The sequence below is a fragment of the Heptranchias perlo genome, chromosome 3, assembly GCF_035084215.1.
Source record: "Heptranchias perlo isolate sHepPer1 chromosome 3, sHepPer1.hap1, whole genome shotgun sequence".
NCBI lineage: Eukaryota > Metazoa > Chordata > Chondrichthyes > Hexanchiformes > Hexanchidae > Heptranchias > Heptranchias perlo.
In genome coordinates, this window is record NC_090327.1 from 85,307,401 (window position 1) to 85,320,763 (window position 13,363).

Genomic DNA, 13,363 nt, shown 5'->3' on the forward strand with positions numbered 1-13,363 from the left:
CATCAAGTCCCGGTAGCATCCTAGTAAATCTTTTCTGCACTCTTTCTAGTTTAATAATATCCTTTCTATAATAGGGTGACCAGAACTGTACACAGTACTCCAAGTGTGGCCTCACCAATGCCCTGTACAACTTCAACAAGACATCCCAACTCCTGCATTCAATGTTCTGACCAATGAAACCAAGCATGCTGAATGCCTTCTTCACCACCCTATCCACCTGTGACTCCACTTTCAAGGAGCTATGAATCTGTACTCCTAGATCTCTTTGTTCTATAACTCTCCCCAACGCCCTACCATTAACGGAGTAGGTCCTGGCCCGATTCGATCTACCAAAATGCATCACCTCACATTTATCTAAATTAAACTCCATCTGCCATTCATCGGCCCACTGGCCCAATTTATCAAGATCCCGTTGCAATCCTAGATAACCTTCTTCACTGTCCACAATGCCACCAATCTTGGTGTCATCTGCAAACTTACTAACCATGCCTCCTAAATTCTCATCCAAATCATTAATATAAATAACAAATAACAGCGGACCCAGCACCGATCCCTGAGGCACACCGCTGGACACAGGCATCCAGTTTGAAAAACAACCCTCGACAACCACCCTCTGTCTTCTGTCGTCAAGCCAATTTTGTATCCAATTGGCTACCTCACCTTGGATCCCATGAGATTTAACCTTATGTAACAACCTACCATGCGGTACCTTGTCAAATGCTTTGCTGAAGTCCATGTAGACCACGTCTACTGCACAGCCCTCATCTATCTTCTTGGTTACCCCTTCAAAAAACTCAATCAAATTCGTGAGACATGATTTTCCTCTCACAAAACCATGCTGACTGTTCCTAATTAGTCCCTGCCTCTCCAAATGCCTGTAGATTCTGTCCCTCAGAATACCCTCTAACAACTTACCCACTACAGATGTCAGGCTCACTGGTCTGTAGTTCCCAGGCTTTTCCCTACCGCCCTTCTTAAACAAAGGCACAACATTTGCTACCCTCCAATCTTCAGGCACCTCACCTGTAGCGGTGGATGATTCAAATATCTCTGCTAGGGGACCCGCAATTTCCTCCCTTACCTCCCATAACGTCCTGGGATACATTTCATCAGGTCCCGGAGATTTATCTACCTTGATGCGCGTTAAGACTTCCAGCACCTCCCTCTCTGTAATATGTACACTCCTCAAGACATCACTATTTATTTCCCCAAGTTCCTTAACATCCATGCCTTTCTCAACCGGGGCATTGGGATCAGTTCTAGGGCAGGAGGGATCTGTTCAAGATGGATGGTTGCATCTCAACAAAGCTGGGACCAATGTCCTCACGGGGACGTTAACTAGTGCTGTGGGAGACTGTTTAACCTAATTCAGCAGGGGGATGGGCTCCAAGTAACAGAAGAGTAAAGAATAGTTCAGAAATTGGAGGAATCAGAAGAGGCAAATGCAAGGCAGTCTAAGATGAGATTGGAGTGCATTTGCGTAAATGCACGTAGCGTGGTAAATAAGATTAATGAGCTGCAGGCTCAAGTCGCCTCATGGAACTATGATATAGTGGCAGTAACAGCGGCCTGGCTCAAAGGGGGATTGGGTATTTAATATTACTGGCTACAAGGTATTCAGAAAAGATAGGGAAGGAATGAAAGAAGGGTGGGTGGCAGTAATGATGAAAGAAACTATTATAGCACTGGAAAGGGATGATGTAGTTGAGGGGTCAAAGACAGAATCTATTTGGTTAGAATTAAGGAACAATAGAGGAGCTATTACGCTACTGGGTGTATACTATAGGCCACCAAATAATGGGAAGGAGATAGAGGAGAACATTTTCAGGCATATTACAGAAAGATGCAAGAAATATAGAGTAGTGATAATGGAGGACTTCAATTATTCCAATATAGACTGGGACAGTAACAGTGTAAAGGGCAAAGAGGTGGAGGAATTCCTGAAATGTGTACAAGAGAACTTTCAAACAGTGTGTTTCCAGCCCAACCAGGAAGGAAACAGTGCTGGATCTAGTTCTGGGGAATGAATTGGGGCAGGTGGAGCATGTTTCAGTGGAGGAGCATTTAGGGAACAGTGATCATAATATTAGATTTAGAATAGTTATGGAAAAGAACAAGGAACAGTCAAATGTGAAAATTAATGCACTTAGGGAGGGCAAACAGTAAAAGGGAATATATTGAGGGGTAGAGGAAGTGAGCGACCTTGGAGTGCACCTGCATAGGTCCCTGAAGGTGGCAATACAGGTAGATAAGGTTGTGAAGAAGGCATACGGAATGCTCTCCGTTATTAGCCGAGGTATAGAATACAAAAGCAGGGATGTAACGATGGAACCGAATTGTGCGCAGTTCTGGTCACCATATTACAGGAAGGACATAATTGCTCAAGAGAGTGCAGAGAAGATTTACAAGAATGTTGCAAGGGCTTGAAAATTGCAGCTACGGGGAGAGATTGGATAGGCTGGGATTGTTTTCCTTGCAGCAGAGGAGGCCGAGGGGTGACTTGATTGAGGTGTACAAAATTATGAGGGGCCCAGATAGAGTAGACAGGAAGTACCTATTTCCCCTAGCGGAGAGTTCAAGAACTAGAGGATAGATTTAAGCTGATTGGCGGAAGGATTAGAGGGGACATGAGGAAAAACTTTTTTACCCAGAGGGTGGTGGGTGTATGGAATTCACTGCCCGGATTGGTGGTAGAGGCAGGGACCCTCAACTATTTAAAAATTACCTGGACCTGGACCTCCACCTAAAGTGCTGCAAGCTGCAGGGCGACAGACCGGGTGCTGGAAGGTGGGATTAGAATGGGCACCTGGTTGTTCTTCGAGCCGGCACGAACACGATGGGCCGAATGGTCCCCTTCTGTGCTGTATCTTTTCTATGGTTTTAAATACTTAACTGGAAGAGGACAAATTTCAGTGTGTTAAAAAGGGATCTTGCCCAAGTGGATTGGAATCAAAAATTGACAGGCAAAACAGTAATTGAACAATGGGAGGCCATCAAGGAGGAGTTAGTTTGGGTATTGTGGAGACATCCCTACGAGAGGGAAAGGAAGGGCACCCAAAACTACAGCAACCTGAATGACGAAAGATAGAGATTAAAATGAAACAGTAAAAGGAGGCTTATGACTAATGTAAGGTTCATAATACAGTACAGAACCAGGCAGAATACATACCTTTCGGCCAATGTCCCAGACTCTTCAATCACCATCCCTGGGTATGTCCTGTCCCACCGACAGGAAAGACCGACCAGAGGTAGCAGTACAGTGATATACAGTCAGGAGTGAGTGGCCCTGGGAGTCCTTAACATTGACTCCGGACCCCATGAAATCTCATGGCATCAGGTCAAACATTGGCAAGGAAACCTCCTGCTGATTACCACCTACCGCCCTCCCTCAGCTGATGAATCAGTCCTCCTCCATGTCGAACATCACTTGGAGGAAGCACTGAGGGTAGCAAGGGCACAGAATGTACTCTGGGTGGGGGACTTCAATGTCCATCACCAAGAGTGGCTCGATAGCACCACTACTGACTGAGCTGGCCGAGTCCTGAAGGACATAGCTGCCAGACTGGGCCTGCGGCAGGTGGTGAGCGAACCAACATGAGGGAAAAACTCACTTGACCTCGTGCTGATCAATCTACCTGTCGCAAATGCATCTGTCCATGACAGTATTGGTAGGAGTGACCACCGCACAGTCCTCGTGGAGACGAAGTCACGTCTTCACACTGAGGACACCATCCAACGTGTTGTGCGGCATTACCACCGTGCAAAATGGGATAGATTCAGAACAGATCTGGCAGCTCAAAACTGGGCATCCATGAGGCACTGTGGGCCATCAGCAGCAGCAGAATTGTATTCCAGCACAATCTGTAACCTCATGGCCTGGCATATTCCTCACTCCACCATTACCAACAAGCCAGGGGATCAACCCTGGTTCAATGAGGAGTGTAGAAGAGTATGCCAGGAGCTACACCAGGCGTACCTAAAAATGAGGTGCCAACCTGGTGAAGCTACAACTCAGGACTACATGCATGCTGAACAGCAGAAGCAACATGCTATAGACAGAGCTAAGCGATTCCACAACCAATGGATCAGATCAAAGCTCTAACGGGAGGAGGCGGCTCTGTAAACATCCCCATCCTCAATGATGGCAGAGTCCAGTACGTGACTGCAAAAGACAAGGCTGAAGCGTTTGCAACCATCTTCAGCCAGAAGTGCAGAGTGGATGATCCATCTCGGCCTCCTCCCGATATCCCCACCATCACAGAGGCCAGTCTTCAGCCAATTCGATTCACTCCACATGATATCAAGAAACAGCTGAGTGCACTGGATACAGCAATGGCTATGGGCCCCGACAACAACCCGGCTGTAGTGCTGAAGACTTGTGCTCCTGAACTATATGCGCCTCTAGCCAAGCTGTTCCAGTACAGCTGCAACACTGGCATCTACCCGACAACGTGGAAAATTGCCCAGGTATTTCCTGTCCACAAAAAGGAAGACAAATCCAATCCGGCCAATTACTGCCCCATCAGTCTACTCTCAATCAGCAAAGTGATGGAAGGTGTCTTCGACAGTGCTATCAAGCGGCACTTACTCACCAATAACCTGCTCACCGATGCTCTGGTCCTGGCGGAATCCAAACTCTCAGCTCCAGACCTCATTACAGCCTTGGCCCAAACATGGACAAAAGAGCTGAATTCCAGAGGTGAGGTGAGAGTGACTGCCCTTGACATCAAGGCAGCATTTGACGGAGTGTGGCACCAAGGAGCCCTCGTAAAATTGAAGTCAATGGGAATCAGGGGGGAAACTCTCCAGTGGCTGGAGTTATACCTAGCACAAAGGAAGATGGTAGTGATTGTTGCAGGCCAATCATCTCAGCCCCAGGACATTGCTGAAGGAGTTCCTCAGGGCAGTGTCCTAAGCCCAACCATCTTCAGCTGCTTCATCAATGACCTTCCCTCCATCATAAGGTCAGAAACGGGGATGTTTGCTGATAATTGCACAGTGTTCAGTTACATTTGCAACCCGTCAGATAATGAAGCAGTCCGTGCCCACATGCAGCGAGACCTGGACAACATCCAGGCTTGGGCCGATAAGTGGTAAGTCACATTCACACCAGACAAGTGCCAGGCAATGATCATCTCCAACAAGAGAGAGTCTAACCACCTCCCCTTGACATTCAACGGCATTACCATCGCCGAATCCCCCACAATCAACATCCTGGGTGTCACCATTGACCAGAAACTTAACTGGACCAACCACATAAATACTGTGGCTACAATTGCAGGTCAGAGGCTGGGTATTCTGCGGCAAGTGACTCACCTCCTGACTCCCCAAAGCCTTTTCACCATCTACAAGGCACATGTCGGGAGTGTGATGGAATACTCTCCACTTGCCTGGATGAGTGCAGCTCCAACAACACTCAAGAAGCTCGACACCATCCAGGACAAAGCAGCCCGCTTGATTGGCACCCCATCCACCACCCTAAACATTCATTCCCTTCACCACTGGCGCATTGTGGCTGCAGTATGTACCATCCACAGGATGCACTGCAGCAACTCGCCAAGGCTTCTTCGACGGCACCTCCCAAACCCGCGACCTCTACCACCTAGAAGGACAAGAGCAGCAGGCACATGGGAACAACACCACCTGCACATTCCCCTCCAAGTCACACACCATCCCGACTTGGAAATATATTGCCATTCATCATCGCTGGGTCAAAATCGTGGAACCCTCTTCCTAACAGCACTGTGGGAGAACCTGCACCACACGGACTGCAGCGGTTCAAGGCGGCGGCTCACCACCACCTTCTCAAGGGCAATTAGGGATGGGCAATAAATGCTGGCCTCTCCAGCGACGCCCACATTCAATGAATGAATTTAAAAAACCACAAAATACAGAGGAGATCTAAAAAGGGGAAGAGGGGCAGAGAGAGAGTGTGAGAATAAATTAGTGGCTAAGATAAAAGGGAACCCAAAAGTCTTTTATAAACATATAAATAGTAAAAGGGTAGTCAAAGGAATCGTTGGAACGATTAGGGACAAAGAAGAAGGAGATCTTCTTATGGAGGCAGAGGGTATTGTTGAGGTACTAAATGAATACTTCACATCCGTCTTCACTAGAGAAAAGGATGCTGCCGTTGTAGCAGTAAGGGAGGAGGTTGTCACGATATTGGATAGGATAAAAATAGATAAAAAGGAGGTACTTAAAAGATTGGCAGTACTCAAATTAGAGAAGTCACCTGGTCCAGTTGGGATCCTTCCTAGGTTACTGAAGAAAGTGAGGGTTGAAATTGCGTAGGCTCTGGCCACAATCTTCCAATCCTCCTTAGATATGGGGATGTTGCTGGAGGACTGAGGGATCGCAAATGTTCCGCCCCATTCAAAAAAGGGGAGAGATATAAATCCGGCAATTACAGGCCAGTCAGCCTAACGTCGGTGGTGGGGAAACTTAGACAATAATCTGGGACAAAATTAATTGGCACTTGGAAAAGTATGGGCTAATAAATGAAAGTCAGCACAAATTTGTTAAAGGAAAATCGTGTTTGACTGACTTGATTGAGTTCTTTGATGAAGTAAGAAGGGTTGATGAGAGTCGTGCAGTTGATGTTGTGTATCGGGACTTTCAAAAGGCATTTCATAAAGCACCACATAATGGGCTTTAATTTTGCTAACAAGCCTATGAGATTAAAGAGATAGTGGCAGCATGGATACAAAATTGACTAGGGGACAGAAAGCAGAGAGTAGTGGTAAATGGTTGTTTTTCAGACTGGAGGGAAGTATACAGTGGTGTTCCCCAGGAGTCAGTATTAGGACCACTGCTCTTTTTGATATGTATTAATGATCTGGTATAATTTCAAAGTTTGCAGATGACACGAAACTTGGAAACATAGTAGACAAATGTAGAGGATAGTAACAGGCCTCAGGAGGACAGACTGTTGAAATGGGCAGACACATGGTGGATAAAATTTAACACAGAAGCGTGAAAGGAATTGGATAAATACTTGAAGGGAAATTTTTTTTTTACGGCTATGGGGAAAGAGCAAGGGAATGGGACTAATTGGAAAGCTCCTTCAAAGAGCTGGCACAGGCAAGATGGGCTGAATGGCCTCCTCCTGTGCTGTACCTACTATGATACTAGGCCCCCATTCCCCATATTTCTTCACATTCCCCTTCACCTTCTCTCCTGTGCATATTTCAGCAACTACCATTCCACTTTGTCCCACATGTCACCTCCAACCCAGTAAATGTTGGCTATAATCTTGCCGAGTATCCTGGGTATTACAAAATAGGAGATAGAAATTTAGTACATTTGTAAAGGAACATACATCAGTAAGAGACAGATTGAGCGACACGCAGAAGAGAATGGAAACACAAGGAACAAGAGTGAGAAACAATGAAGGAAAGAGTCAAACGAGTGAGATAGATACCAATGAGAAAAAAGTGTGCTACAGCTGTATGGTGAGAAGTGTAGAAGACATAGAAAAAGCAACAGAGAAAGGAGTAGGAAAGAATGAGACAACTGCAGGATGAGATTTTTTTTCCCATTCTTTTTTCTGTGAGCTGTGTCACAGAGATCACATCAACAAATTTCAGATTTTGAAACTTGTCTTCAATGTCAACGGCATTTTTGTATGCAACATGTTAATGCAAATTTTGATTTTATGGAACCAAACTAGTCAGCCTTACAATTTCTCAATTCTCTATTAAAAACAAGGTGTGATAACTCATTATCACTTGCTCAGCTGATTCACTGACAACTCATTAGAGTCATGCTGCCCGGAATTTCATGCTCAGCTGTAGCAAAATCAAGATGCAATTTGTGATCGTGCATTCTCTTATTCTTGCCACATATTGACTTTTGTTAAGGGACAAAAAGTTGAAAGTCAATGACTTTCTGTTTGCTTCACAATATCCTGATTCTTTCTTGGTTGTGTGCTATGCCGAAGGCTCCTACCTCAACATTTCTCACTAAAGAACATAAGCCAAGAAAACCAGGCTCTCTTTAACCCAGATGGTTAAAGCTGTTCAATCCATTACCGAGAATCTAATCCTGAAGCAGAAGGACCTCACCAAGGAATTTAATCTTGGTCAATTTTGAAAAATAAAGAAATCATGGAAGAAACAAAAGGGATGCACAACATTAAAGGAGTCCAGCACAAAGTAAAGTTTCCTTCTGTTCAAGTACCCCTGCCCAGCCGAAGACTGCGATGACAGAAGCATATATTCTTGGTTGATTTAGAGCTGTAGTTTGTCAAACAGATGCATTGAGAAGCAGTCAGTATGGTATTGGGACAAACCGCAGTGCTTCAAACAAAGGAATTTAACTAAATGGACTGTGAAATGAATCAGACAAGTCGTTGGGTAGAACAGTTTTTTTTTGAAAGTCACTGTGATTAGATATACATACACAATATAAGAACTAATGTCATGTGGACATCATAACCATGTACAGCATGTTAAAATGGAGCCGAGGAAAGAAGCAGTTATACTTAGTCATTTAAGAGTAACCATTAAACATTGAAAAAAATTTAAAGGAATATTTTGAGCTGGTAATCATAATGTGACACGAGCGTAGGAAAATTATCTAGTCATTTGTGGGTGATATTACAGCTTTGAATTAAAAGGCCATCGCATGCTGCAATCAGAGAAATCATTGAAAAAGTGCCATCTTGCTTATCTGCCCAGCTGGAAAGCAACTAATTAAGCCACCAAATGGGTATGCTTTAAAATACAGGTCTAACCTAAGTTTTAACGATGATGTGGAGATGCCGGTGATGGACTGGGGTGGACAAATGTAAGGAATCTTACAACACCAGGTTATAGTCCAACAAATTTATTTTAAAATCACAAGCTTTCGGAGATTATCTCCTTCATCTGACGAAGGAGATAATCTCCGAAAGCTTGTGATTTTAAAATAAATTTGTTGGACTATAACTTGGTGTTGTAAGATTCCCTAAGTTTTAACAGCATGGTAAGTCTTAATGGCTGCCAAACAATTAAAAGTTAACTTTTAAAAATGTGGAGTCTCATTACTCCGTATTTTGAAAGATTTTGGTCATTAAAAATTTTTTTTAAAAAAACTTTTCCCTTCTGTCTCTTATTTAATTCAATTATTTTTTACCCTCTTTTTTGTGGTCTATAACTGTTTTTAAATTGATTTAAAATGTTGTACCTTTCACTTCCTGGTTTAACGCTGCAAGCCTGCAGAGTCAGTGAACGCAGCTGTCAAAAAATGCTGTGATCTGATTGGTCGAGGGGAGAGATTGATCCTCTCACTTCTCCCAGGGTCCGAACTTCGCTTGATCTGATGCTGGGCTCTTCTTTGCTTCCTATTGGAGGAAGTGGCCGCGAAAAGACCACGGTAAGTTAGTGGGTTAGCATAAATCTATGGAGCGGCGAGCACTGTTGGTCCGCTGCTCTGTGCAATTTCTACCCCATGATTTAAGTATTCAAGATTATTAAATGAATATATAAATTGAACCTCAATAATATATTTAAGATTGCCATGAACTGTAGGAGCAAGGGACATAGGCTGAAGTTTAGAAAAGAGAATGATCACAGTTCATATTTAACTACTTTACATAAAGTGGTGAACATGCAGAATGTCAAAGGAAACAGTGCAGACAAATAATGTAGAAAAATTTAAGGGAAAATTGGATACATATTTGTCCTACAAGGGCTGGTTATTGGGAAACCAAAGCTCTGCCTGGAGGGCCACTAAGATGCACCCAGAGATATGGACATGAGCTACTGCAAAGGCTGTGAGATAGGGACAATCTCCACTATAATCAGTCATACCCTTTTCTGTAGCTCTATAATAACTTGATGGCCCTGAATTGTTGTACCAGATATGGATGCCGTATATTCACTCTCCTATACCTGTATCTAGCACAATCGTTCAGGACCATCACACATGTTATTATAGGTTTTGGCAGAGTCCCTGCTGCTTTTCCAATACAGTCTGTGGAACTCTCCTCTCCGACTTGTACAACGGTATGATCCATTTGACTGGTGCAGGGCCTCAATCTAAATGGTAAACACATTTTATTCTGACAATATTTAGATTGCTCATTTGTTTGACAATGATGTTCAAGCACACTTTGATTCCAAAGAAGATTTTGACAAATTCACTGAACTTAAACCTTCTCCCTCTACATAATTTTTCACCAATTTGTGGGTATGACATTTCTAAGAAGACTTATAGGCTTTGAGCTGAACCATGGAACCTGCTTCAGTCACTGAATATTAACAGCTTTTCAAATACCTAAGTATCTTTTGCTTGAACTATATGGCAGAATTTGTCGAATGCAAAAAAGTTATCCACTGCAAGGCATCATTTTGAGTATGTGTTAAACACAGCCACAGTTACTATATAATCTTGCATTTAACATGTCATACTCCAGATCCACACTTTGCTACAGACGTAAACAGTCTTTAAAAAAAAAGCCAACAATTGACCGAGAGCCTTAAATTTATAAGAATCTTCCATTCTGCAAATATCCCTCACCAATGGGTGATTAAACTCTGATTAACCTCACCCAGTTTCTACCCACAAATTAAATTTGTGGCTTTAGAGTGAATAGCTTCACTTTAGAAGGCAAATGCATTGTGCCTTGTGGTATAATGCTCCTGTTCTTGTAAAGCAACACAACATCGAAATCAGCCATCAGCAATATCATGAGAGGTCCGCTACTTAATTTTTTCTTTCATGAAGCAACATGAATGGTATCGGTGCAGATGATGGCAGTAGGAAAAAAGTGACCATGTAGGACAGTGGTGTGGTGCAGAACCAATACTTTGTTAGGAAGGGATCTCAAAGACATTTTGTAATTTTGTCAGATAATAAATCATACCTTCAGTGTAGAATACCACAGCTATTTCACCCAAATGACACTACATGGTGTAGAAATAGGTTCTTTTGTTTTGAATTGGGCTTACGTTAATTTTTCTGCTTTTCAATCCACACCTGATAAATCTTGTAAATAAACCTATATTAAAAGGCATTGGGGGTGAAATTGGGATGCGTAGCGCCCGTTTTTTTTTGGTGCTATGCGGACAACTAAGCCTCAAAAATGGGATCCGAGAATTCCGTTGGGAAGTGCACAGGACACCATCTCGGTAAAGGGGTTTGCAAGCTCGCCATCATGCAGAGTAGGAAGGCTATGACGCGAATCAGGGTGCAACGCTGTTTTGAAGGCAATGTTGCTGTTTTGGAACTCCACACTCTTTCCAACACACTTAACCCCTCAGAGCTGAACATGACTGAGACGGCATGAAGGATCCCACCCCCACCAACATCAGCGCTATTTAAAAGGGACGATGAAGTAGTAACAGGTTAGTTGTTGCTTAATTTCTTCTGGCTGCTGGTGCATTTGTACCTGTTTTTGGAGGTTTTCTCTACATGGATAAAAGGTTCAATACTCTACAGGGAGTGGGCTGGCTGGCTGACAGGGAACAGCCAGGACACTGGCAGTGTGGCAGGGGTGGAAACAGGATTGCTGTCATGCTGAGAGCAGACAGTGGGTTTGTGTTCCATGGAGCCACTGCCACTTGCTGCCTCCTGTTATGCGTCACCATCTCCTGCAGCTACTGACCGATCGTATCTCGGAGCTGGAGCTGCAGGTGGATTCACTGTGGAGCATCCGCGATGCAGAGAAACTCGTGGATAGCACGTTTAGCGAGTTGGTCACACCGCAGGTAAAGGGTGTACAGGCAGGAAGTGAATGGGTGACCACCAGGCAGAGCAAGACATGCAGGCAGGTAGTACAGGGGTCCCCTGTGACCATCCCCCTCTCAAACAGGTATACCGTTTTGGATACTGTTGGGGGAGATGGCTCACCAGGGGAAGGTGGCAGCGGCCAGGTTCATGGCACCGTGGCTGGCTCTGCTGCACAGGAGGGCAGGAAAAAGAGTGGCAGAGCTATAGTGATAGGGGACTCGATTGTAAGGGGAATAGACAGGCGTTTCTGCGGACGCAACCGAGACTCCAGGATGGTATGTTGCCTCCCTGGTGCAAGGGTCAGGGATGTCTTGGAGCGGCTGCAGGACATTCTGGAGGGGGAGGGTGAACAGCCAGTTGTCGTGGTGCATATAGGTACCAACGATATAGGTAACAAATGGGATGAGGTCCTACAAGCTGAATTTAGGGAGTTAGGAGTTAAACTAAAAAGTAGGACCTCAAAAGGTAGTAATCTCAGGATTGCTACCAGTGCCACAGGCTAGTCAGAGTAGGAATGACAGGATAGCTAGGATGAATACGTGGCTTGAGAGATGGTGCAAGAGGGAGGGATTCAAATTCCTGGGCCACTGGAACCGGTTCTGGGGGAGGTGGGACTAGTACAAATTGGACGGTCTGCATCTGGGCAGGACTGGAACCAATGTCCTACGGGGAGTGTTTGCTAGTGCTGTTGGGGAGGGTTTAAACTAATGTGGCAGGGGGATGGGAACCGATGCAGGAAGTCAGTGGGAAGTAAAGTGGTGACAGAAACAAAAGGCAGTAAGGGAGAGTGTACAAAACATGACCGGACAGATGGTCTGAGAAAGCAGGGCAAAGACCAAGGGAAGTCCAGATTAAACTGCATTTATTTTAATGCAAGAAGTCTGATGGGCAAGGCAGGTGAACTCAGGGCATGGATGGGTACATGGGACTGGGATGTTATAGCTATTACTGAAACATGGCTAAGGGAGGGGCAGGACTGGCAGCTAAATATTCCAGGGTACAGATGCTATAGGAAAGATAGAGCAGGAGGTAAGAGAGGAGGGGGAGTTGCGTTCTTGATTAGGGAGAACATCACGGCAGTAGTGAGAGGGGATATATCCGAGGGTTCGCCCACTGAGTCTATATGGGTAAAACTGAAGAATAAGAAGGGAGAGATCACTTTGATAGGATTGTACTACAGACCCCCAAATAGTCAACGGGAAATTGAGAAGCAAATATGTAAGGAGATTACAGACAGCTGCAAGAAAAATAGGGTGGTAATAGTGGGGAACTTTAACTTTCCCAACATTGACTGGGACAGCCATAGCATTAGGGGCTTGGATGGAGAGAAATTTGTTGAGTGTATTCAGGAGGAATTTCTCATTCAGTATGTGGATGGCCCGACGAGAGAGGGGGCAAAACTTGACCTCCTCTTGGGAAATAAGGAAGGGCAGGTGACAGAAGTGTTAGTGAGGGATCACTTTGGGACCAGTGATCATAATTCCATTAGTTTTAAGATAGCTATGGAGAATGATAGGTCTGGCCCAAAAGTTAAAATTCTATATTGGGGAAAGGCCAATTTTGATGGTATTAGACAGGAACTTTCAGAAGTTGATTGGGAGAGTCTGTTGGCAGGCAAAGGGACATCTGGTAAGTGGGAGGCTTTCAA

At 44.5% G+C, this 13,363-nt stretch overlaps 1 protein-coding gene across 3 annotated transcripts in view; it reads right to left on the reverse strand.

The window, feature by feature from the left end:
* pag1 (phosphoprotein membrane anchor with glycosphingolipid microdomains 1) overlaps positions 1–13,363 on the reverse strand; it is a 161,677-nt gene that overhangs the window by 104,770 nt on the left and 43,544 nt on the right. The window contains exon 1 of one of the 3 annotated variants that reach the window (XM_067980704.1): positions 9,169–9,317. The exons of the other annotated variants lie outside the window; for them this stretch is intronic. The gene's annotated coding sequence lies outside the window, so the exon portion shown is untranslated. Of the gene's footprint in view, positions 1–9,168; positions 9,318–13,363 lie in introns of those variants that run through there. 3 annotated transcript variants of the gene reach the window in all.